Genomic DNA, 25,143 nt, shown 5'->3' on the forward strand with positions numbered 1-25,143 from the left:
TGCTTAACCAGAAAGTCTTTCCCTACAATATTCAAGAGCCTGAATTGCCAATAATTTTAAACTATTTTACTGAATAAGGTATTAGCATCTTTAGCTTGAGATTTTCAATATTTTCTGGCTGTTGTGCTTAGAATCCAGCCACATTTTGTAGGAAAATGAATAATTTCATTGCTTTATCTGGTCTGTTGAAGTATGCATTTGAAAAAAAAAACTTCACTGGGTTTGAAACAGTTTTTAACACTGATATAGATAGTGCCTACTACTCTTCTAATATTGCTGAACTAACTAATTGAAAAGTGAGAGGAGAACATCTTGGACCTAATTCTCCTTTACACAAAGGACATTTGACATCACCCTACTTGTATATAGGAGCCTCAAGGTGGGGATAAATATATTTATGCCAGAGCAATGTAAACTGACCTCAGAGTAAATGAAAATTAGGACCATTATATCTATTACAGTCGAAGAGATAATACTAAACTCAATTTTATTATTCAAAAATAGCTTTAAATTCCAAATAATTAACATCTGTAGATTTAAATTAATTGTATAAGTAGGGTGGGGGTTTTGGGGAGGTTTTTTTTGGGGGGGACAAGTAAAAACATTTCTGAAATTCATATAGACTATTCCAAGAGTATGAAGGTCTGTTTTATAAAGGATTATGCTTTAACTCGTGGGTGCCCAACCTTTGTAAAGATTGCACTGGCAAATTACCAAGAGACAATGAACTGCAACTGATTTTCATATATGTTTAGATCAGTTTCTTTAACAAAATTTTAATTCACACAACCATTTTGGGCCCAGTCCTGCAGTTTTCTCAAGCACGGAACTCCCTTTGAAGTCAAAGGCACAGTAGTGTTAGTTTAAGTGGCAAAACACTGTGGTATAATGATATAACACTCACTAGTTGTGCAAAATGAATGGATCTCCTCCGTTACACTTTGTTGCACTAGAGAACTGAGCAGAACTTAGACTGGACTGTAACTTAAACCACTGTTTATACCTCCATTGAAATTGATCCACAAACTGTCATGCAAGTTATACCAAACTTTTCCAGGCTGCATTTAGCTGAACTTGACAAAGTGTGTCTTATAAAGCTGCTATCCCAGACTGTTGATGGTTTAAATTTATAGTTCTATTGGTGATGGAACACAATCCCCCCCCCTTGCAATTAAAAAAGTAAACATTTATTTATTTAAATGTATTTTTGGAAAGTAACTTATTCTGCAAATATATACACAGAAGTTTGTCTTCCTTTTAAAATGGTAAATTTGTTCTACTGTGTCCAGCTACTTGTACAAAAGAATTCCTTCCCAACAATAACCTGTTCCTCTTTGATGTGACCCCTCTTCTTTTTGTCCCACTCATATTCCATATCTGTTGACCTGCTTTTCCCTGCCTAGTTAACTTTCCTAAATTTCATCAATCTACAGTACAGTATTCTAACCTGGCCCTGCATTAGACCCAGAGGTTACTGCTGTCTGATGCATCCTTTAAGCTAAGCCAATTGTCCGTTGTGGGATCATGTTCAGAGGTTAGACCAGCGGAGCGGGGGGTGGAGAATCAGATTAGTCCAGCAGTTCTTCTCTTAACAGTTGATCACTTAGAAATTAGTAAAGAACACTCAGTGTTTGAATAATCATCTGAACTAGGCCTGGATAAATAGCTCTGGTTCTTACAAGCCTGAATTTAATTAGAACTCATGATAACATTTAATTGAGAGGATATTCCAGTGAAGCCTACATTGTGGGAGCTGTGGCAAAAGAGGACTGGACACATGGGCAAGTGAATGGCCAAGAAGAACTCTGTATTCAGAAAACCCCAGAGCATGGGCTCTACTAAATAGGCATAAAGATATTCTCTTTATATCACAATGTATTATTTATTTATTTATTATTTGTATTGCAGTTGCATTTAGGAACCCCAGTCTGGGATTAGACCACCATTGTGCTAGCCACTGTACAAACTTATAATATAACGATGGTCCCTGCATCAATGGCATAACATATTATCATGATGTGGTGGGGGAGTAAGAGGGTGAAGAGTCTGATACCTTCACATTGTGACCCCTGTTACTCTCCCATTGCAATTAAACATGGGAAAGACCAAATATGACAAGATGCACAATAGAAGTAGACATAAACGTTGATAAAGCCAGCACTCAGAATTGCCAGTTTCAATGAGGAGGGATCAGGCAGATGTTCTTTCTGGCATGAAAGCGGACATCATGTGCAGTTTCAAAGAGAGAAAACAGCACCACACATCCCTGGCATGCATATTGTGTGGACATCGAAAGCAACATTTATGGCAGTGCAACACTTGAAGACCAAAGACTGTTGAAAAACACTGTTGTGAAACACCAAGGTGGAACTTATCAATCAAATTTAGTTTCTGTTATTAACCACCAGGTGAACAACTGACTTTCCCCTTCCAGAGAAACCATGCATTGTCATAGGCGACTTCAGCAGTCACAATACCTTCTGGGGATACCCCAACAACAACAATGATGAAGTTCAGAACGGGTGACAAGAAACAACTTGATCTTGCTCTATGACTTTGAGGACAAATGTACCTTCCAAGATGCACAATGGAACAAGGAGTACAATCTTAACCTAATTTTTGTCAGCAGTGAAAATGCAGGCAACTTCAGAAGGGAGATCATGTCAATGATTCCAAGATCACAGCATAGACCAATGCAAGTGACAATAGAGGCTACACTACAACCCAGAAAAACAAAGTATCTGCTGAGGTTCAGCTTCAAAAAGGTTGAATGGGAAGTCTATCTCTGAATTGGATGAATCCATTTGCAATATTACTCTGACACATAACCGTTATGGAGAATTTGTCTCATTGGTGTGGAATACTGCCCAAAAGTACAACACTAGGGAATGTTGGTTTAAATGGGCTTTCAGAAGAGAGACACCAACAATATAAAGCAATGTTCAGAATTGTTTGACTTAAATCCCCATGGAAGATTTCCCCAAAGGAACCACTGGACTTGGTGAAAGGCTTATGTGAGAGATCAAAGTGGTGCAACGGCTGGAGGGAGTGGATTGAAACAACAAACCTGTGCCATAATAGCAAAAAAAAAAAAAGCATGGGCCACTATTCACAAGCTGAACCCTGATGGACAACAACCACAGTCTCTCACAACCAAGCCCTCAGTGGTAAATCTCCTCCTCAATGGTAAACCAGCCCATAAAGCAAAGCACAGAGCAAAACAAGTATAGTACAGACTTTGCTCACTCCTCGGAGTGGAGCAAAGTCCACAATGATCAGCTCAACATTTTGGAGCTGGCAATAGCGATGAAAACCCTGAAATGTGGAAAGGCAACTGGAGTTGATGATTTATCTAATGAACTATTATTATACTTTGGTACAGGAGAACAGAACTGGTGGCTTGACTTCTTTATCTCTTGCATGAAGACAATGCAGATAACCAGGCTGTAGAGATAGGAAAGAGTGACTGCACTAGCCAAACCACATAAAGATGCTAACTCTGTGGAGAACTATTGCCCAGTTTCCTTACTCTGCTCAACCTACAAGCTACATGAATGGATGATAATGGGTAGAATAGCGTCAATAGTGGAAGGGAAGCTGACAGAGTATCATGACATTCATGTTATGGCCAAGTTAAAAACTTAGTTTAATACATCGAAGATAGTTTGAAACCTGCAAAATTATATCTTCTCCTTGCTTGAGAATGGATGTGCAGTTTATTTATTTATTTTCTTGAGGGGGATAGTCAGAAAAGTTGATGGCATACTCAACGGAATGGATTGCTTCAATGATAAATTCCAGCCCCCTTCCTGTTTAATATCTCCACAAGTGACCCACCAGAATTCCTTAACATGTAAAGATTCATTTCCAAAAGAAATGTTGGGTTACATAACATCTCTATCAGTAAATTGGAAGCATTACAGAGAGCAACATACTTGTGCACCTAAGCTGATAGAATAGTTTAATGAATGGAGTACCTTATTCAGTAGCTAGGGCAAATGACTAAAGCCAAAGTTAAGATTAATTTCACCCCTCTGGAAAGCCATTGCTACTTCAGTGTGATTTCATGTCAGGAGGAAGAAGAGAGTCAGAGGATTATTGCAGTGGAATGGCACAAAAAGATGCAGCCCAGTGCCCAGACCTTTCCAATCCCTTTCCCTGAGAACTGAGTGATTATTGTACCTCGAAGGAAGCTGTCAGCCTTCATGGTTAGGGGTCATAATGCAGACTGAGCACCAACTCAAGGAAATTCCTTTTTGTCTCCTCACCATACAACACAAAACCTTCATTATAACTTCATACATCCCCCACAAGCAGATTGCATAACATATGTTTAATCTGTGCACATATGTCAGAACTGACTGTTTGCTGAGGATGCTGAGGTGGTAATTAGGGTTTTGCATTATATTGGGAGGCAGATTAATGTGAGCGTATGTCCTTATGTTGGAGGCAGAAGGGAAAATTGAGAAGATGCAGTCTGCCACTGTCAACCGAAATGTGATATGTGGTCAGTAAAGTGTGATTAACAAGTGTCTCATAACTTGGCATGCCCTTGCACTAAAGGGGTGCCTTAGAGGGATATCAGACCAACCTTATTCCCTTTTAAATGAAGATTATTTTTGGATTATCACATATGTATCTTTCACACTTTTATTATTCATGAAACCAAGTTCTGTATCATCCCCTAGAAATAGATGTGAGTTAAAACTGTTTTAACAGTGTGGGGAGGGAGAAGAGGAGGATATGGCATTGGTGGCTACTTCTGAAATTGCGCGTGACCTCAAATACATTTTTTAAATATGCAAAAAGCCTCTACTGAGAGAAGTGCAGAGAAGTTTTGTAAACTGTACCTACTACTGGTTACCACCGTAATTCTCATTCTGATAAAAAGCTCCAAGTAACTCAGGGACAATCATTTCCTTTGGATCTTCATGTAAAGGGACATCCCCCATGTGCAGATCTCCCACCACCTCCACTAGTAATAGAGGCTCAATGCCTTTGTGGCAAAGATCCCTCTCCCTCTAGACCTCACAGGAAACTATCAATACTTTCAGATAGCCACACATGAAGCAAGAAGGAAATACACCCTGCAAGGAGTGGAAAGGTAAGAGACTTATTTACTTCTCTGAGGACCTTCTTAAAGAGGAGTTCCAAGGCAGGCACTGGCCAAGTACCTCTGGTAGTATGGGTCCATTATAGCCTTGCTTTCAAAAAGAAGGGGCAGAGCCCCAGAGCCGATGTGCATGCAGTGGATCCCTGAGATGTGTGATATTGGGGAATATGCAGGATTTGTAAGCCAAACTCTTGCTTTTTTACAGATGAGTCAGACTCCCACTACTCCTCAGAGGAAACCTAGCAAGGGGAACCTCCCTGGTCTATATGTTATAACAGTGTAGTCAAGTCTTTCAGTTTTATAATCTTTTTGTGATAAGGGATGTATTTCTTAAAAGCACAGCTCCTAAAATCATGTGAATATGTAAAAAGAAAAGGAGTACTTGTGGCACCTTAGAGACTAACAAATTTATTAGAGCATAAGCTTTCGTGAGCTACAGCTCACTTCATTGGATGCATCCGATGAAGTGAGCTGTAGCTCATGAAAGCTTATGCTCTAATAAATTTGTTAGTCTCTAAGGTGCCACAAGTACTCCTTTTCTTTTTGCGAATACAGACTAACACGGCTGCTACTCTGAAACCTGTCATGTGAATATGTGAGACTCTCAACAATATGTGAGACTCTCAACAAATGTGATATTTACAGTCTTGCCCCAGAATAGTCATTGTCAGAGAAGGTATTGGTTTCATTATCTACAAAACCCTCCCAGTGCCAGACTTTCAAACTGTGTAATGTGTGTAACTTCAGTCTATTTTGGAGCTATACTTGTTGAGGAGCTGATTGCAGCCCTGACTGGCATTTTAGCCATTCACAGCTAAATTGCTTAATTGTTGGAACCACTTGACAATGGCAGCTAAGAAACAGGAGGTCTGTAACCTCATTGTGTACATTACCATCACATACCATGGGTCTCAAATCCAGCCCTGTAGGTTATCAAGCAAGAGCCTTATGTGCAGCCCCACCATGCTGCAAAGTTAGATCAGTGGTTCTTCACTAGGGGAACGTGTACTCCTGGTAGTACACAGACATCTTCCAGGTGGTACATCAACTCCTCTAGATATTTCCCTAGTTTAACAACAGGTTACGTAAAAAAACACTAGCGAAGTCAGTACAAAGTAAAATTTCAAACACGCAATGACTTGTTTGTACTGCTCTATATAATACACTACAATGTAAATACAATATTTGTGTTCCAATTGATTTAATTTATAATTATATAATAAAAATGAGAAAGTAAGCAATTTTTCAGTAATAGTGTGCTCTGATGCTTCTGTATTTTTATGTCTGATGTTGAAAGCAAGTAGATTTTAAGTAAGGTGTAACTTGGGGTATGCAAGACAAATCAGATTCCTGAAAGGGGTACTGTGGTCTGGAAAATTTGAGATCGACTGTGCTGCTGTCCTCCTTGTTCCTGTTACCATTCCCTGCTCTCTGTTCCTGCTTCCCTTGTTCTGGCCCCTGCTGCTCCCTCCATCCTTGACCATTGATGTGACATCTGACTTTGACTCTGACTTAGTCATTGGTGTGATCTGGCTCTGACTCTTAGTGTGGCTTTGGACTTTAACTTGACCCTTAGTGTGACTCCCAACCATGACTCCCTCTTGGTGCTGACTACTAAGTCAGACCACCCCATTACAGGCCCTGACAATTACTAATCTAGGAACTTAATAGAAGTTGAAGCATACTCTTGCTTTATGAAAAAGGCAGCAGGTGAGTAACAGTGTACTCTAATTTAACCTTCCCTCCCTTCTGTTAAGCAGCAGGATTTACTTTTAAATAATGTGCCTATTTCAGATTAGACTAAAAATAATTGTCTTCTACACTAGAAACAATCTGAATTTTATTACAGAGAAACACAGTCATCTAATTATGCAAAAGGAGCCAGTAATGAGTTTTGTCATTTCTTTCTTAGAGCCTTTTGATAGATTTAGAAACCTTTATTTTGCTTATATTGGAAAGTACAAATTCTAGCTCTGAAATTATGGAGTAGTACTACTGACACAATTCCACTCTAGCTTTCTTAAGTGAATTAACATAGATACATACATTCCCCTTCCAGATCAATATTTCCTATCAATTATTTATTACTGGATTTCTTTTATACTTCCATTTTCATTCTCTAAATAGTATCCTTTTACTCTCTTTTGTAGTCAAACAAATACTGTTTAGAGAATGCAAACTGCTCCCAAATTGGGTTGTTGATTTAGATGATAGCTTTTGTTTTATATCTAAGCAGAGGACTACAATAAATGCTGTTAATAAGCCTGTTTTATTATTTTAATTTAAAAAAATCTTGATCACTTCAGAATTGTAAAAGGCCAAGATACATCAAAATTTCCCATTGCAAACTAAAAGAGAACATTCAAAAGAACTTTTCTTGAAAAAAAAATACCAGCCTAACGCAATCACAATTTTCAGAACCCTAGTAAAAGAACATCTTAATAAGTAATTATTATTTGTATGGTGATTCCCCATATAAAATAGTTAAATTCTTTTTAGCTGTTTATTGTTTAAAGGTATTGAAAATCAACATGAAAGGAAAGTGTGTGTGTGTGTGTGTGTTTTACCAAATACATGTTAAAATGCTACTCTGTTGGCAAGTTCTGTTATATATACACATAATTATTGTAGCACCAATGGTCAATTTGTTCCTTAACACAACTCCTAGCTGAAGAAAAATCATCCTCGTGAAAATCTAAATGCTGATATAAATTCGTATTGATTTTTCCTGAAAGGGGTGAAGACATGACTGGGGGGAAAGAGACAGGAAGAGACTGATTGCTTTATCTACTGCATTCAGAAAGTGTTGGAATTCAGTCATTATTTATTGATCCACTGAAAGCTGAACAAGCTAATATGCTTAATGTAAAATCCTCCAAAGTAGACAAGCCATAATCAATGTGAATTTGATGTTTCTTTTGTTGGATGACAAAACAAAAAGACCCTGAAATACAAACCTATTGAGGTGAACTCTGTGCCACAAGGCTTTTAGGCACACTCGCTATCATGCGAGGCAGGAAAAAAGAATACATCACTAGTGTATCTGATCAAAGCAACCTGCTGACTAAATACCAGTGACTGATCCACATAGCACCATTCTCCAAAGGGTTAAGCCTAATAAAACTTCCTTAGTGACAATTGATCATTGGCAAGTAGGTTTAAAGACAACTGAACTAGAGCTTTCATAGAGGATAATGAGACCAGCACAGTGACCTCAGGGTAGGAGAGGCTCTATCCTCTAAGGATGTAACAATATGAAAAGCAGTTAAGTTTTGGCATCCTACAATTTCTGCAGAAATTTCTTCAGCTAATAAAATAGTCTCACTGCACTGCATTCTATAGTCACTTGGCTAATTATAGCAGTGCCCTTTAGCACTTCTATCATTAGGCATCTGTAACTGTTCAATGATGAACCCTTTCATGGGTTTGTAGCCTCTTAGCTTCAAATGCTAATAATGGGGATATCTGTTGTGGAAACAAATGATGAGGATTGAGTTTGAAATAAATGTGAACTGGTTACCAAAATGTGTTCAGAAATACTATAAACAGCTCAACCAGCAATATATGTATACATATTCTAGCCATAAAAAGTTACTTTTCCTTCCCATAATATTCTTGATAGGAATTCCAAAACAAATTAGCTTGGGACACTGTGGAGTAACTGATTGCAGAGTGGTAGCCGTATTAGTCTGAATCAGGAAAAACAGCGAGGAGTCCTTGCGGCACCTTAGAGACTAACAAATTTATTTGGGCATAAGCTTTCACGGGCTAAAACCCACTTCATCAGATGCATGGATTGAAAAATATACTAAGCAGTACTTCCACCTTAATTGAATTGGCCTCATTAGCACTGACCCCATTCCCCCACTTGGTAAGGCAACTCCCATCTTTTCATGTGCTGTGATATATATACTGCTTACTATATTTTTCAATCCATGCATCTGATTAAATGAGTTTTAGCCCACAAAAGCTTATGCCCAAATAAATTTGCTAGTCTCTAAGGTGCCACAAGGACTCCTCCCTGTTTTTGTGGAGTAACTATTGCTCAATCAGGGATGCATGAGCATAGACATGTGGACCATGTCTTAGTTCTTAGGGTTTACCACTAAATACTCATCTGTGGCACATTTCTTATAGGGCTTGTGCAGAAGTGCTTGAGGTGAACCAAAATAGAGCTGATCCACTCTGAGTGTTTCCCCTGAGCTCTCTGGCATGTCCCTATGCACAGTGCATGGTAAAATTTGGCTCAAATTAATTTTTAAATTGCTATTTAGTTCATCTTACCAGAACAAATGTCCTTTCAGCCTTTTTCTGAAAAGTGACTTTGTAAAAATACTATCATAGATTTCCATATTTGTGTCTCATGGTTTCCAGATCATATATCTTGTTTAAAAAAAAAAGAAAAAAAGGGGGGGATTAAAAAAACCTGCTTTCCCTGCAAACTGACTCTTAGAGTCAGACTCATGCAAAACATCACTGGCTCTGCAACCCAAGTTTAGTTTTCTGCAAATTATATTGATTCCTGTGTATGAAAGTCTATAAATGATTAAAACTTAGTAGGTAATTTTGTTGATGGTGTACAACATGCAATAAAATCTACAGTTCACTCAATTTTAGCTGTGTTGGCTCTGCAGTGGTACCAGGAATAGAAGGCAGTAAATATTTGTTTGTCACTAAAATCAGAAGTTATGCCTCTGAAAATGCACAGGGAGCACCTCTAAGAAGCAAGAAGCTATTTTTAGAGTAGCAGTGCACTTTTCAATTATTGACTTTGCTATGCATGCACAGGAATAACATTATTTAGCAAAAATCTAATGATAGGAGATCTGAAGGAACAATGAATGGATCTGTTATGAGCCTTAAAAAGGTTCAAGTTCAGTTTGGTTTGAAAGATGGTCAAAAGTTCTGGATTTTTTTTTTATGCAATTGAACCTGATCACGTATCCCTAGTAGCCATACAACAAATCTAAAACTCATTCATGGTTTGTGTTTCCTGGACTAACAGGACTTAGGTGAGAAGGCTATGACAGACACAGAGGCAGAAGTGGGAGTGACCCAAATAGTGGAAGACACAATGAAGATGACTGGATGTAGAAGCTGTGGCATGTACATGATCCTGGAAGGGGTACCTGAAAAGAATTTCTTCTACATGAAGTGCCGCCTGATAGAGCTGATGGAAGAGATGATCCTTGGACTGGATCTAATTTACCTAGATTTCAGTAAGGCATTTTATACCGTGCCACATGGGGAATTATTAGTTAAATTGGAGAAGATGGGGATCAATATGAACATCAGAAGGTGGATAAGGAATTGGTTAAAGGGGAGACTGCAACGGGTCCTACTGAAAGGCGAACTGTCAGGCTGGAGGGGGTTACCAGTGGAGTTCCTCAGGGATCGGTTTTGGGACCAATCTTATTTAACCTTTTTATCACTGACATTGGCACAAAAAGTGGGAGTGTGCTAATAAAGTTTGCAGATGATACAAAGCTGGGAGGTATTGCCAATTCAGAGAAGGATCGGGATATTATACAGGAGGATCTGGATGACCTTGTAAACTGGAGTAATAGTAATAGGATGAAATTTAATAGTGAGAAGTGTAAGGTTATGCATTTAGGGATTAATAACAAGAATTTTAGTTATAAGTTGGGGACGCATCAATTAGAAGTAACGGAAGAGGAGAAGGACCTTGGAGTATTGGTTGATCATAGGATGACTATGAGCTGCCAATGTGATATGGCTGTGAAAAAAGCTAATGCGGTTTTGGGATGCATCAGGAGAGGCATTTCCAGTAGGGATAAGGAGGTTTTAGTACCATTATACAAGGCACTGGTGAGACCTCACCTAGAATACTGTGTGCAGTTCTGGTCTCCCATGTTTAAAAAGGATGAATTCAAACTGGAGCAGGTACAGAGAAGGGCTACTAGGATGATCCGAGGAATGGAAAACTTGTCTTATGAAAGGAGACGCAAGGAACTTGGCTTGTTTAGCTTAACTAAAAGAAGGATGAGGGGAGATATGATTGCTCTCTATAAATATATCAGAGGGATAAATACAGGAGAGGGAGAGGAATTATTTAAGCTTAGCACCAATGTGGACACAACAACAAATGGGTATAAACTGGCCACCAGGAAGTTTAGACTTGAAATTAGACGAAGGTTTCTAACCATCAGAGGAGTGAGTTTTGGAATAGCCTTCCAAGGGAAGCAGTGGGGGCAAAAGATCTATCTGGTTTTAAGATTCTACTGGATAAGTTTATGGAGGAGATGGTATGATGGGATAATGTTATTTTGGTAAGTAATTGATCTTTAAATATTCAGAGTAAATAGGACTAATCCCCTGAGATGGGATATTAGATGGATGGGATCTGAGTTACCCAGGAAAGAATTTTCTGTAGTATCTGGCTGGTGAATCTTGCCCATATGCTCAGGGTTTAGCTGATTGCCATATCTGGGGTCGGGAAGGAATTTTCCTCCAGGGCAGATTGGAGAGGCCCTGGAGGTTTTTCGTCTTGCTCTGTAGCATGGGGCACGGGTCACTTGAGGGAGGCTTCTCTGCTCCTTGAAGTCTTTAAACCACAATTTGAGGACTTCAATAGCTCAGACATAGGTGAGGTTTTTCGTAGGAGTGGATGGGTGAGATTCTGTGGCCTGCGCTGTGCAGGAGGTCGGACTAGATGATCAGAATGGTCCCTTCTGACCTTAGTATCTATGAATCTATGATTCTATGACTGGAGATGCAGATGGAGACTCTGGTTGAGTTTAGAAGGGGGTTCGAGCGGATGATGGAGCAAAGACATGAGGAGGCTGAAGGGAAAAGCTCAGACTTGCAGATGGAAGCAGTACCAAAGAACTCTGAGAGGATACTGCTGCATGAGGAAAGAAGACAATGGAAGCATGTGACTAGGAGAACCAGGCAGAGGAAAAAATGGGGCAGCGATGGAGAAATAGAGCTCAGGAATAGGTTTTGTAGAGTTGGAAAATGAAGAAGGGGCACAGCAGATGGTCACTGAAGGTGAGAAGGCAAGGAAAAAGAGAAGATCAGATAGTCCTACTGGAAGAGGATGGATGAAGTCAATGGAGATAACAACACCAAATATGAGCCCCAGGAGAATACGGGATGGGTTGCAGAGGACTGCAAGGGACAATAGGAATTGAGAGGACTTGCAGCCAGATAGAACAGGGGATAGACTGGAGAATCACACCATCACCAGGAAAAGGCAGGTCTATGTGATTGGGGACTCATTACTGAGAAGAATAGACAGGCCTGTAACAAGAGATGATCCAGAGAACAGAAGGGTGTGCTGCCTGCCAGGTGCTAAGTTATGGGATGTGGACCTGAGGCTGAAGAGGATCCTAATGGGAGCGGGAAAGAATCCATTGATTATCCTTCATGTGGGAACAAATGATACGGCTAGATTCTCACTGGAACATCTCAAGGGAGACTATGCCAGGCTGGGGAAGAAGCTAAAGGAAATTGAGGCTGAGGTGATCTTCAGTGGGATTCTGCCTGTTCCTATAGAAGGGCAACGAAGGTGTGACACGATTATGATGCTCAACAGATGGCTCAGGCACTGGGACAGAGGACTGTTCTCTCAGGATGGACTTCACCTGAGTAAGGAGGGAAATACACTTCTAGCATGGAGGATGGCACAACTGATCAAGAGAGCTTTAAACTAGGAATTCGGGGGAGATGGTTGGGAGATGTCCAGGTAACCTCCATGCCAATTATTCTCTTTGAGAGGTAAGAAAATGAAGTAAGAAAGGATACAGGTGCGGGTAGGAGAATGGACATAAGGCAGAAGGGCAGTGTACATACCAATCTAATAGGTAATATTGGTGGTAATACTGTGCCCAATTGGGTAAAGAATGTGAGCGAAGCCAAACAGCAAAAATTAAGATGTTTGTACACTAATGCGAGGATCCTAGGTAATAAAATGGAGGAACTAGAGCTACTGGTGCAGGAAGTGAAACCAGATATTACAGGCATAACAGAAACATGATGGAATAGTAGTCATGACTGGAGTATGGGTATTGAAGGATATGTGCTATTTAGGAAAGACAGAAATAAAGGCAAAGGTGGTGGAGTAGCATTTTATATCAATGATGAGGTAGACTGTAAAGAAATAAGAAGTGATAGAATGGATAAGACAGAATATATCTGGGCAAAAATCTCATTGGGGAAGAAAGCTACTAGAGCCTGCCCTGGGATAGTGCTTGGTGTGTGCTATAGACCGCCGGGATCCAACGTGGGTACGGATAGAGACCTCTTTAATGTTTTTAAAGAAATAAATACTAATGGGAATTGTGTGATCATGGGAGACTTTAACTTCCCAGATATAGACTGGAGGACAAGTGCTAGTAATAATGATAGGGCTCAGATTTTCCTGGACACGATAGATTCCTTCACTAAGTAGTTGCTGAACCAACAAGAGGGGATGCCATTTTAGATTTGGTTTTGGTGAGCAGTGAGGACCTCATAGAAGAATGATTGTAGGGGACGACCTTGGTTTGAGCGATCATGAGCTAATTTAGTTAAAACTAAATGGAAGGATAAACAAAAATAGATCTGTGACTAGGGTTTTTGATTTAAAAAGGCTAACTTTAAAAAGTTAAGGAAATTAGTTAGGGAAGTGGATTGGATTGAAAAACATGTAGCTCTAAAGGTGGATGAGGCCTGGAATTACTTCATCAAAGTTGCAGAAACTATCAGAATCCTGCATCCCAAGAAAGGGGGAAAAAAATCATAGACAGGAGTTGTAGACCAAGCTGGATGAGGAAGCATCTTAGAGAGGAGGTTAAGAAAACATAGAAAGCATACAAGGAGTGGAAAATAGGAGGGATTAGCAAGGAAAGCTACTGTATTTAGGTCAGAACATGTAGGGATAAAGTGAGAAAGGCCAAAAGACATGTAGAGTTGGACCTTGCAAAGGGAATAGTAAAAGGTTCTATAGCCGTATAAATAAGAAGAAAACAAAGAAAGAAGAAGTGGGACTGCTTAACACTGAGGATGGAGTGGAGGTTAAGGATAATCTAAGCATGGCCCAATATCTAAACAAATAATTGCCTTAGTCTGTAACGAGGCTAATGAGGAGCTTAGGGATAATGGCCGGATGACAAATGGGAATGAGGATATGGAGGTAGATATTACCACATCTGAGGTAGAAGCCAAACTCAAACAGCTTAAAGGGACTAAATTGGGGGGCCCGGATAATCTTCATCCTGGAATATTAAAGGAACAGGCACATGAAATTGCAAGCCCGTTAGCAAGAATTTTTAATCAATCTGTAAACTCAGGGGTTGTACCGTATGACTGGAGGATTGCTAACATAGTTCCTATTATTAAGAAAGGTAAAAAAAGTGATCCGGATAACTACATGCCTGTTAGTTTGACATCTGTAGTATGCAAGGTCTTGGAAAACATTTTGAAGGAGAAAGTAGTTAAGGACATTGAGGTCAATGGTAATTGGGACAAAATACAACATGGCTTCACAAAAGGTAGATTGTGTCAAACCAACCTGATCTCCTTCTTTGAGAAGGTAACAGATTTTTTAGATAAAGGGAATGCAGTAGATCTAATTTACGTCAATTTCAGTAAGGCATTTGATATGGTTCCACATGGAAAATTATTAGCTAAATTGGAAAAGATGGGGGTCAATATGAAAATTGAAAGGTGGATAAGGAACTGGTTAAAGGGGAGATTACAGCGGGTCACACTGAAAGGTGAACTGTCAGACTGGAAGGATGTTACTAGTGGAGTTCCTCAGGGATCGGTTTGGGGATCAATCTTATTTAATCTTTTTATTATTGACCTTGCCACAAAAAGCGGGAATGTGCTAATAAAGTTTGCAGATGACACAAAGCTGGGAGATATTGCCAGTATAGAGAAGGACTGGGATATCCTACAGGAAGATCTGGATGACCTTGTAAACTGGAGTAATAGTAATAGGATGAAATTTAATAGTGAAAAGTGCAAGATCATGCATTTAGGGATTAATATCAAGAATTTTTGTTATAAACTGGGGACACATTACTTGGAAGTAACAGAGGAGGAAAAGGACCTCAGAGTACTGGTCGATCACAGGATTACTATGAGCCGCCAATGTGATATGGTCATCAAAAAAGCTAATGCAGTCTTGGGATGCATCAGGCGAGGTATTTCCAGTAGAAATAAGGAGGTGTTAGTACCGTTATACAAGGCACTGGTGAGACCTCATTTGGAATATTGTGTGCAGTTCTGGTCTCCCATGTTTAAGAAGGATGAATTCAAACTGGAACAGGTACAGAGAAGGGCTACTAGGATGATCCAAAGAATGGAAAACCTGTTTATGAAAGGAGACGCAAGGAGCTTGGCTTGTTTAGCCTATCTAAAATAAGGCTGAGAGGAGATATGATTGCTATCTATAAATATATCAGAGGGATAAATACCATGGAGGGAGAAGAATTATTTAATCTCAGTGCCAGTGTGGACACAAGAACAAATGGATATAAACTGGCCATCAGGAAGTTTAGACTTGAAATTAGATGAAGGTTTCTAATCATCAGAGGAGTGAAGTTCTGGAACAGCCTTCCAAGGAAAGCAGTGGGGGCAAATGACATATCTGGCTTCAAGACAAAGCTTGATAAGTTTATGGAGGAGATGATATGATGGGATAGCCTAATTTTTGCAATTAATTGATCTTTGCCTACTAGCAATAGGTATGCCCAATGACCTGTGATTGGATGTTAGATGGGGTGGGATCTGAGTTACTATAGAGAATTCTTTCCTGGGTATCTGGCTGGTGAGACTTGCCCACATGCTCAGGGTTTAGCTCAGGGGTCTCAAACATGCAGCCCATGGGACGCATTTTCTGTGGCCCGCCAGCTCCCTGCTGCCCCCCAGCATTTACCTAGAGTGGCTCCAGCCCAGCGTGCACCGGGGGCAGGGCAGGCTCCCTCCCTGCCTGCCCTGCCCCCACACCACTCCGGGAAGTGGCCGAGACCTCAGGTAGGGGCACTGGGGTCTGTGTGTTGCCCTGGCTGCTCCTTCAGGTACCTCCCCCTCCGCTCCAATTGGCGGCCAGCGGTGGGGCCTCACGGAAGGGGTGGAGTGGGGCGGGGCCAGGCCAGAGCATCAGGGAGTGGTGGTCAGTGATGCAGCCCTTGGGCCAATGTACTAGTCCTCATGTGGCCCTCGTGATCATTTGAGTTTGAGACCCCTGGTTTAGCTGATCACTATATTTGGGGTTGGGAAGGAATTTCCCCCAGGGCAGACTGCCAGAGGCCCTGGGGTTTTTTCACCTTTCTCTGCAGTGTGGGGCACGGGTCACTTGCTGGAGGATTCTCTGCACCTTGAAGTCTTTAAACCATGATTTGAGGACTTTAGTAGCTCAGACATAAGTTAGTGGTTTGTTACAGGAGTTGGTGGGTGAGATTCCATGGTTTGCATTGTGCAGGAGGTCAGACTAGATGATCATAATGATGTCTTCTGACCTTAAAGTCTATGATACTATGATACCAGTGCTCCAGGTGCTCCCTGGATGCCTATTTGTGTCTGCATGAAGTTTAAGAGGTTGTTTATGACCTACAAAGTCTTAGATGGTCTGGGACCAGCCTATCTCAGGAAATGCCTTTCTCCCCATGCCATTCTGCCACAGCTGCAGTCAACAGGGGAACCTGAGCTGGATTCCCTTCCTTCTAAAAGAGGAGTGGCTGGCAGTGCATTCTCTGTGAGGGCTCTAAGATACCAAAATAGCTGGAATTTGGTGACCTTCGGAACAAAATCTGTTTGGGAGGGTTTGGGGAGAGGGCAAAGGGGATGTTTCCCATAACAATGAAACATCCCCTTTGCCTGTAGTGCTGTGTTGGAAGGAAAAAGTGTGCTTACCCAGTTACAATGAGGAATCCGGTGGCACTTTAAAGACTAACAGATTTATTTGGGCATAAGATTTCATGGGTAAAAAACCCACTTCTTCAGATGCGTAAATGTAAAATATCTTATCCACTTCCTAGTTTTTCCACAAATCCAGAGCATTCTACCATACAGAATACTGGAGATTCCCATGAGATCTTGGCTTCATCCCTCTCATACGTTTTATTTCCCCTTGCCACCCTTCAGCCCCAATACTTCCCATGACCTGCTTGGTTGGTCTCCCTTTGTTGGTACATTCCCTTGTAAGGATGGAGGGAAGCTGTCCTGCCAACATAGCACTCTTTATACAAGAACTTAGGTTGGTATAATTTACGTCACTCAGGGTGTGGATTATTTATTATTTGTAAATTATACCCTAAGTTCTAATATAGACAAGTCCTAAAGTAAATCCTCTGCCAGGGAAGAGAACAAAATTCTAGCCCTGCCCCTAGCATACTTGCCTCCATAAGTAAGAAGCGGCAGCAGGTCTAAAGGTTTTACAGTTATTCCCGAGATGTTGTAAATGGTTTAATTGCAGAGATAAGCAAAGGTTTGGTCCTAGCTACTCCATTGTTAGTCAGAGTATAAACATAAGCCCTAAATTAAATATAATTTTTAAGATGTATTCTCTTATTGAGGAAAAATATACCCTTTTATACAAAAGCTTGTACTTTATCTAGCGAGCACTGTGCTGTGACAAAATACAGCAGGAATGTTAGAGTGATTGTGGAGATGATGAGTGTATATGTTCTGTTCTTTAATTCATAGGACATGCAGGAGCAGGGCCAGAACTTCCTTGGTAAACAGATTATTTAGGGCTCAATTATCCCCTCAAACACACCCATTTTAAACCAGTGTAACTCCATTGACTTAAAATGAATTAGTCCTGATTTAGAAATGAGAGAAAACTGAAATACTTTAGTTTCAACTATTTTCTGAGATATAGCTGTATTAGCATTTATTTTCGCTTCATGTATGCTGTATGAAATAAGTAGAGAAGGCGGTGGATAACCAGGAGCCCCAAAACTTGCAGCCACACATTGCGATTTGAAACAGTTCAGTACAACTTCTTTTTTTAAAGAAAAATCTTTCCTCTGCTATCTGGTTTGCATTGGAAACACAGCTAGCTACACCACAATATAATGAGAGGTTATTCTTATGCTTTTCCCATTAGCCAGAAGCAGAAAGTACTGAAAATCTCCCAAAAAAATCTCTCTAAAAATTTCTATCTCAGTTTTTTAGATCAATGTTGCTCAGAACTTTTGAATGCTTATCTGAATCTGCAAAACATTTGAAGTTCACAAATCACATGAAAGACTACTAAAAAGACCTAAAACTTTTTTCCATCTTCGAGTACCCATTCTTGACACCCGGTATCATTCCTGATCCTATTTTGGTCCATATTTTGGTCTAAGTAACTGGCTATATTTGTTCAGTGTTCATGTCTCATGTAGAACTCAGTCCTGAATGAATTACATGAATATCTTTTACTAATTTCTGACAAAGCTTGCATTCTCTTTTTCTATGATCAGTAAGAGAAAATAATAAATAGGGCAATATAATATTTTGCAGAAATTTGTAAAATAAGGATAATTCTGTCTTCAGTTGGTTGATTGGAAGATACTATTGATATGCTTTTGTGATGGGTTTCTGTTTTTATTAATAAGGTTGTGTTATTGAGGGGAAAAAACTATAAATCTTCAGATCTAATTAGATCAGCTAATCCACAGGAGGATACTTTCGGTACTTGTCATAATACAACATTCATTTGCCAATATCATTCAGATCACATAACCTACTGAGAGCAATTGTGCCTATTAAAAAGACATCTATGAATCAAACTGTTTACCCAAGTTAATCAGACTTGCAGTATAACATACAGCAAACATCTACTGCACAATTAATTTAAAAATAGATAGAACCCAAGGTATTTAAATCTTCCCCCTACATCCCCCTGTGGCTTGTGGGATTCATGCCCATGTACATATAAAATTTGGTGACCTGTGAGAAAATAATCCTGCCAAAGCAATGGCTGGGTCAAAGGTTGAATTGTTAACTTTAATTTTTTGACTCTTTTGCTGCAGCTGAAACCTGGTACATGTTTTGTCAACAGACTGTCTCTAGAATGAATGCAATACCAGGGTTGTACATGAATATTATTACCAAATAGCAAGGATATTGTGAACCAAATTCTGCCATCTGCTACAACCCCACTGGACTCAATGGGTTTCATAGATGTAATAGACGGCAGAATCTCTGCGTGTGACAGAGATGAGTGAGTACTAGCCATGAGTGAATTATCTAGTAAAAATATGATATATTCAATAACTTTTACTGCTTCGTCTGTTTGTGAACTGCTTATAAATGGATTTGAAATTCACAAAGGTAGGAGTTACTCACAAATAGTCATGAATTTCTGTGCAGAAATGTTTCCCTTTTATGCTTAGACTCCAAGCAGTTCCTTATAATATTCATGAGATGTTGACTGGCTGCACAAGTCATATGATATTGTTTCTGGTTTGGGGATATTTAATGTAAGTAACAAATACACCATGAACTACAATTATTGATTTGTTAGAACAATTCAAAATTCATTCATCTAACATTTTAAAATATTTATACTAATCGTAAGGCGTGAGTGTGGGATTTTTCAAACTTATACATGACTTAGGAGGACACGTCCATGGGAAAGTCAATGGGTTGTCTGCTCCCAAATTCATAAGTGCTTTTGAAAATCCCACTCTGAGTACCTGAATTTTGGTGGAAAGTGAATATCGTCCACTACAACTTTGGTTTCAAATTCAAATGAATATTCACAGGCAAAAAAAAGCCTCACTATTTCTTAGTTCAAACCATTCACTGTTTGCCTTTTTTTTTCTTTTTTTTTTAAAGATAGTTTTTGAGATGTTTCAGGATACAGTTATCCTTATCTAAATGATCATAAATTTTTAATCACTCCTCATATGAAAGCTGTTCCATATCTGTAATAATTTTTTGTTGCCCTTCCCTTTACGTTTTTCATTTCTAATATATATATTTTTGAGATGGGATGATCAGAACTGCATGCTGTATTCCTGGTTTGGGTGTACCCTGGAATTATATAGTAGCATTGTATTATCTAATGTCTTATTATCTTGCCTTTCCCTAATGGTTCCTAACATTCTGTTAGGGTTTTGTTTTTTTTTTTTGGTGGGGGAGTGGGGGTGTTTTCAGAGAATTATCTACAGTGACTCCAAGATCTTTCTTGAGGGATAACAGCTAATTTAGACCCCATTATTTTGAGTGTATAGTTGGGATTATGTTTTCCAATATGCATTACTTTGCTTTTAAGGACATTGAATTTCATCTTCCATTTTTTTACCCAGTCACCTAGTTTGTGAGACCCCTTTGTAATTCTTTGCAGTCAGGTTTGGAATTAACTATCTTGAGTAATTTTGTATCATCTGCAAACTTTGCCAGCTCACTGTTTACCCTCTTGTCCAGATCATTTATGAATATGTAAACAACACTGATCCCAGTACTTTTCCCTGGAGAGGAAGAGTACCACTCTTTACCTCTCTCCATTCTTGAAAGTGATCATTCATTCCTACCCTTTATTTCCTGTCTTTTAACCAGTTCCTGATCCATAATAGCAGGGGTTCTCTACCTTTTTCTTTCTGAGGCCCCCGCAACATGCTATAAAAACTCCACAGCCCATAACTACCGTTTTTCTGCATATAAGAGCCAGGGGCAGCATTAGGGGCTTGAAAGCAGGTCAGTAGCCAAGGGCCCTACGCCACAGGGGACCCTACAAAGCTAAGTTTCTTAGGCTTCGGCTTCAGAGCCAGAAGAGTACCCAGAAGTCACCTACTACAGGACAGGCCCAACAAAGAAAATAATAGAACGCTACTAGCCATCATCTTCAGCCCCCAACTAAAACCTCTCCAACGCATCATCAAGGATCTACAACCTATTCTGAAGTACAATCCATCACTCTCACAGATCTTGGAAGACAGGCCAATCCTTACTTACAGACAGCCCCCCAACCTGAAGCAAATACTCACCAGCAACCGCACACCACACAACAGAACCACTAACTCAGGAACCTATCCTTGCAACAAAGCCCGTTGCCAACTCTGTCCACATATCTATTCAGGGGACACCATCATAGGGCCTAATCACATCAGCCACACTATCAGAGGCTCGTTCACCTGCACATCTACCAATGTGATATATGCCATCAAGTGCCAGCAATGCCCCTCTGCCATGTACATTGGACTAACCGGACAGTTTCTATGCAAAAGAATAAATGGACACAAATCTGACATCAAGAATTACAACATTCAAAAACTAGTTGGAGAATACTTCAATCTCTCTGGTCACTCGATTACTGTTCCTCAGACGTTCTTGTCAGCTGCTGGAAATGGCCCACCTTGATTATCACTACAAAAGGTTTCCTCCCGCTCCTGCTCTCCTGCTGGTAATAGCTCACCTTACGTGTTCACTCTTGTTACCGTGTGTTTGGTAACACCCATTGTTTCATGTTCCCTATGTATATAAATCTCCCCACTGTATTTTCCACTGAATGCATCAGATGAAGTGAGCTTATGCTCAAATAAATTTGTTAGTCTCTAAGGTGCCACAAGTACTCCTTTTCTTTTTGCAAATACAGACTAACACAGCTGCTACTCTAAAAGCTATGTTGATTCTTCCCCAACAAATTGTGCCATAGAAAATCTTAGTATGTAAAAAAGGCATTAATATCAAAATTGCCCCTCTTCCCCCCCATCCCTTGAACCAAACTTTTTATCCCTCTTTCTACCAAGTAACCCCTGGCTGTTATTTAGGGCTGCTTTTACTTTTTTCCTGCACTATAGATAATGACCAAAGCATAACTGTAAGACAAAGAGGGAAAAGGAGAATATTCAGTAAAAGAACCTCCTACTCCGGTCCCTCAGGGGAAAAAAAACCAACATGGCAAGATATATTTTCAGATTCAGACTTGGCAGGATTTATCAAACACACATACCATTTACATTAGGTAATCTGGATAGACACCATAAAGTAGTGTCCCATGTACTCCATCAGTGTGTACCATTCATATGAAACAAACTTATGGAAACCCAAAGACTGAAATTAACTAATTGTACCATAATTGGTATCTACAAGCTTACACAGTTCTGGAGCACCCTGTGAAACATAAATTAATCTTTCACCTTTTTGACAATAAGCCATACTTGTTGAAACTAATCATAAAAAGGTGGATAACTAAGGCAATGGTGTGCTTCCCAGAGAGTTGGTCGGGTGGAAGAGAGAATATGTTATAATTTTCTTAAGAGTGGTGCAGCAGCACTGTCATTCACAGCCTGGAAGCCCCTTTTAGGAATCCTGGCTGACTCATCCAGAACTCTACCTTGCAATTCTCACTGCTGTATTTCTCTGGGGACCCCTTTACACCATATGCCTTCAGGTGTCTTGGGTAGACTTTATTCCATAATTTGATAATTCTCCATCTACATAACCAGGAATTGATCTCTGACATCGTAAAGTATTTTTTTAAAATTATATTGTGCCAGCCCCTTGGGACTCTTGCCAGCTGCTGTAAGTTTAAATAACCCTTTAGGAGCAATGGAACTCCAGGAGAAACTATATCTCTTAGTCAATATAGTGGCTCCAAGGCAAAGATCATCCATTGATAATCATAAAGGGACTTACTTAATTTTTAAAAGGGGAGTGGGGGGACATGCTTCTTGGGAGAAGCAAAATCTCTATGCTTTATTGACAGTACTCAGATAGAATACGCTCTGGATCAATGAGGAGTAGCTAAGGTATGCTAAATTACTCAGGGGAATAAGCTTGTCTCTCAAGCAGCCCACATTCAAGCCACCTTTCTAGTCACTTTCTCTCCAAAGATGCAAAGAGAGACATGGGCCAATATCTATAAGGAAAAGTTGACTCTGGGCCTGATTCTTCTCTGCCGTCTATAATTATTTATTCCCCTGGAAAGTGCATGAAAAATGCTATCTTTCTGTGTAAATGAGTGGGCAGGGTGCAAGACAATGGAGAATCGGGCCCTTTGCCTCTATCTTTTTAGACAAACCATGAATTTATATTTATTCCTTGTGTTACTGTATGCATTAAAATGCTCACCATGGATGTAGTAACCTTCTCTGTCCATATTAATTTCAGATTTGATGTCAAGAACTATCACACACTGGTGATCCCTGCAGCTCGTCATTGCCTCAGAGTATAGCTTATGTTTTTCAGTATTGCAAATAAAGCCTCTGGCTCCTGTGAATTATGATTTTTCTTTTGCTGTCCCAGGAGCATGATTTGTTTTTCCTTTGAGAACTGGCCTAAATTGAAAGCCTCTGAGTTATCCGCAATTGCTGTTTTCCTTACAGCCTGTCTGTTGACTGAGAGATCACATTTTGATTAGTACAGCTTAATTGCTACAGTTACATTTCTTTTATACTTCAAGTTGACATAGATGAATTTGCATATGCCTATGAAAGGTGACAACTTTCTGTGTCTGCAAAACATAGTTCCTCATGTTTGATGGTTACATTTATATTAGCTGTTGTGATTCTGTATATAACACATGCTAAATGTTTTCTCAGAGCTGCTGAAAGTTTATTTAGACAAGGTTTGCTCCCGCTGCAGTCTGGAGTTGACGTTTTTAATGGGTGGTGCTGGGAGAAAGGTCACTGTAAATTTAGGGAAAGTAAATGTTCCATGAACAAAATTGACTTCACTTAGCATTAGACTCTGATAAGAAGATCGTTAATATGAATTATATAAGTAGGTAGTGTATTAGAACAATTTAGATACTTGAAAAGGTTTTTAAAATGCCTACTGCAGTATTTGGCAGGAGAACTAAATTTGCTATTTCACCGGTGTTTGAAAGACTTTTGCTTTGCTGTGTAATCAATTTCATGATAAATTATTTCAGTAGATACTGAGTAGCTATTTTACATTATTAATAACAGTACTGGACTTGTGGATAGGGAACCTTATTTTAGAGTTTTCACTAGTGTTCCTAAATAAGGTTAATGTCATTAATACTTTGTAATTTACCAAATGTAATGCAAATTTCTACTCCCCCCAACACAGAGTTTGCACCATCTTTACTGAAAAGCATGAGAATCTGTTGACTGTGCATTAGCATTCTATTGATAGAGAATATTGAGTCATTCTCCACTTATTAGTCTAGACTGAAGGACAGCTACAAGTGTTATCCTTAAAGTTGCTCTTGTAGTACTTGACATGAACTATCTAGAACATAAGTCTTGGCTCTTTAATTACTCTAATTTGATGGGTTTCAGAGTAGCAGCCGTGTTAGTCTGTATTCGCAAAAAGAAAAGGAGTACCCGTGGCACCTTAGAGACTAACAAATTTATTTGAGCATAAGCTTTCGTGAGCTACAGCTCACTTCATCGGATGCATCTCAGAGTAGCAGCCGTGTTAGTCTGTATTCGCAAAAAGAAAAGGAGTACCCGTGGCACCTTAGAGACTAACAAATTTATTAGAGCATAAGCTTTCGTGAGCTACAGCTCACTTCATCGGATGCATCTCAGAGTAGCAGCCGTGTTAGTCTGTATTCGCAAAAAGAAAAGGAGTACCCGTGGCACCTTAGAGACTAACAAATTTATTAGAGCATAAGCTTTCGTGCATCCGATGAAGTGAGCTGTAGCTCACAAAAGCTTATGCTCTAATAAATTTGTTAGTCTCTAAGGTGCCACGGGTACTCCTTTTCTTTTTTCTAATTTGATGTTAATAACAAAGAGATGTATATTATTATGTTTGTGGCAAATATAATTGTCACTTTGGCTCTTAAACATGGTTCTTATACGTGGTCAGTACACATTCTGGGTGTCCATCAGATCATAGTCTTGCAAGGGAAACAATTTATAAGGAAAGACATCTAATCTATGCTCTTTTTCATTGAGAATTTCTGGTGCAGTAGATGCTGGACGTTCTTCCTTCCTCACTATTTCTTACAGGCTGGGCTGGGAGAGTCTGCAAAAAAATATCATTGTTATTGCTCTTGGGAACACGTGCTGCAGTCACATCACTGATTGCAATTTAAACATTCACCAAGATGCAAATAGACTAATTTAAAAAAAAGATATATTAAGAATAGAAAGAAAAGATTAAATTGAACC

At 39.6% G+C, this 25,143-nt stretch overlaps 1 long non-coding RNA gene across 1 annotated transcript in view; it reads left to right on the forward strand.

The window, feature by feature from the left end:
* Nucleotides 1–3,506, forward strand: part of LOC122460366 — a 120,215-nt gene extending 116,709 nt beyond the window's left edge. The window contains exon 2 of the long non-coding RNA XR_006281629.1: nt 2,409–3,506. This is a non-coding gene — a long non-coding RNA (uncharacterized LOC122460366). The remainder of the gene's footprint in view (nt 1–2,408) is intronic.
* The last annotated feature ends 21,637 nt before the right edge of the window (nt 3,507–25,143 follow it).

Source organism: Dermochelys coriacea, chromosome 5 (genome assembly GCF_009764565.3).
Source record: "Dermochelys coriacea isolate rDerCor1 chromosome 5, rDerCor1.pri.v4, whole genome shotgun sequence".
Lineage (NCBI taxonomy): Eukaryota > Metazoa > Chordata > Testudines > Dermochelyidae > Dermochelys > Dermochelys coriacea.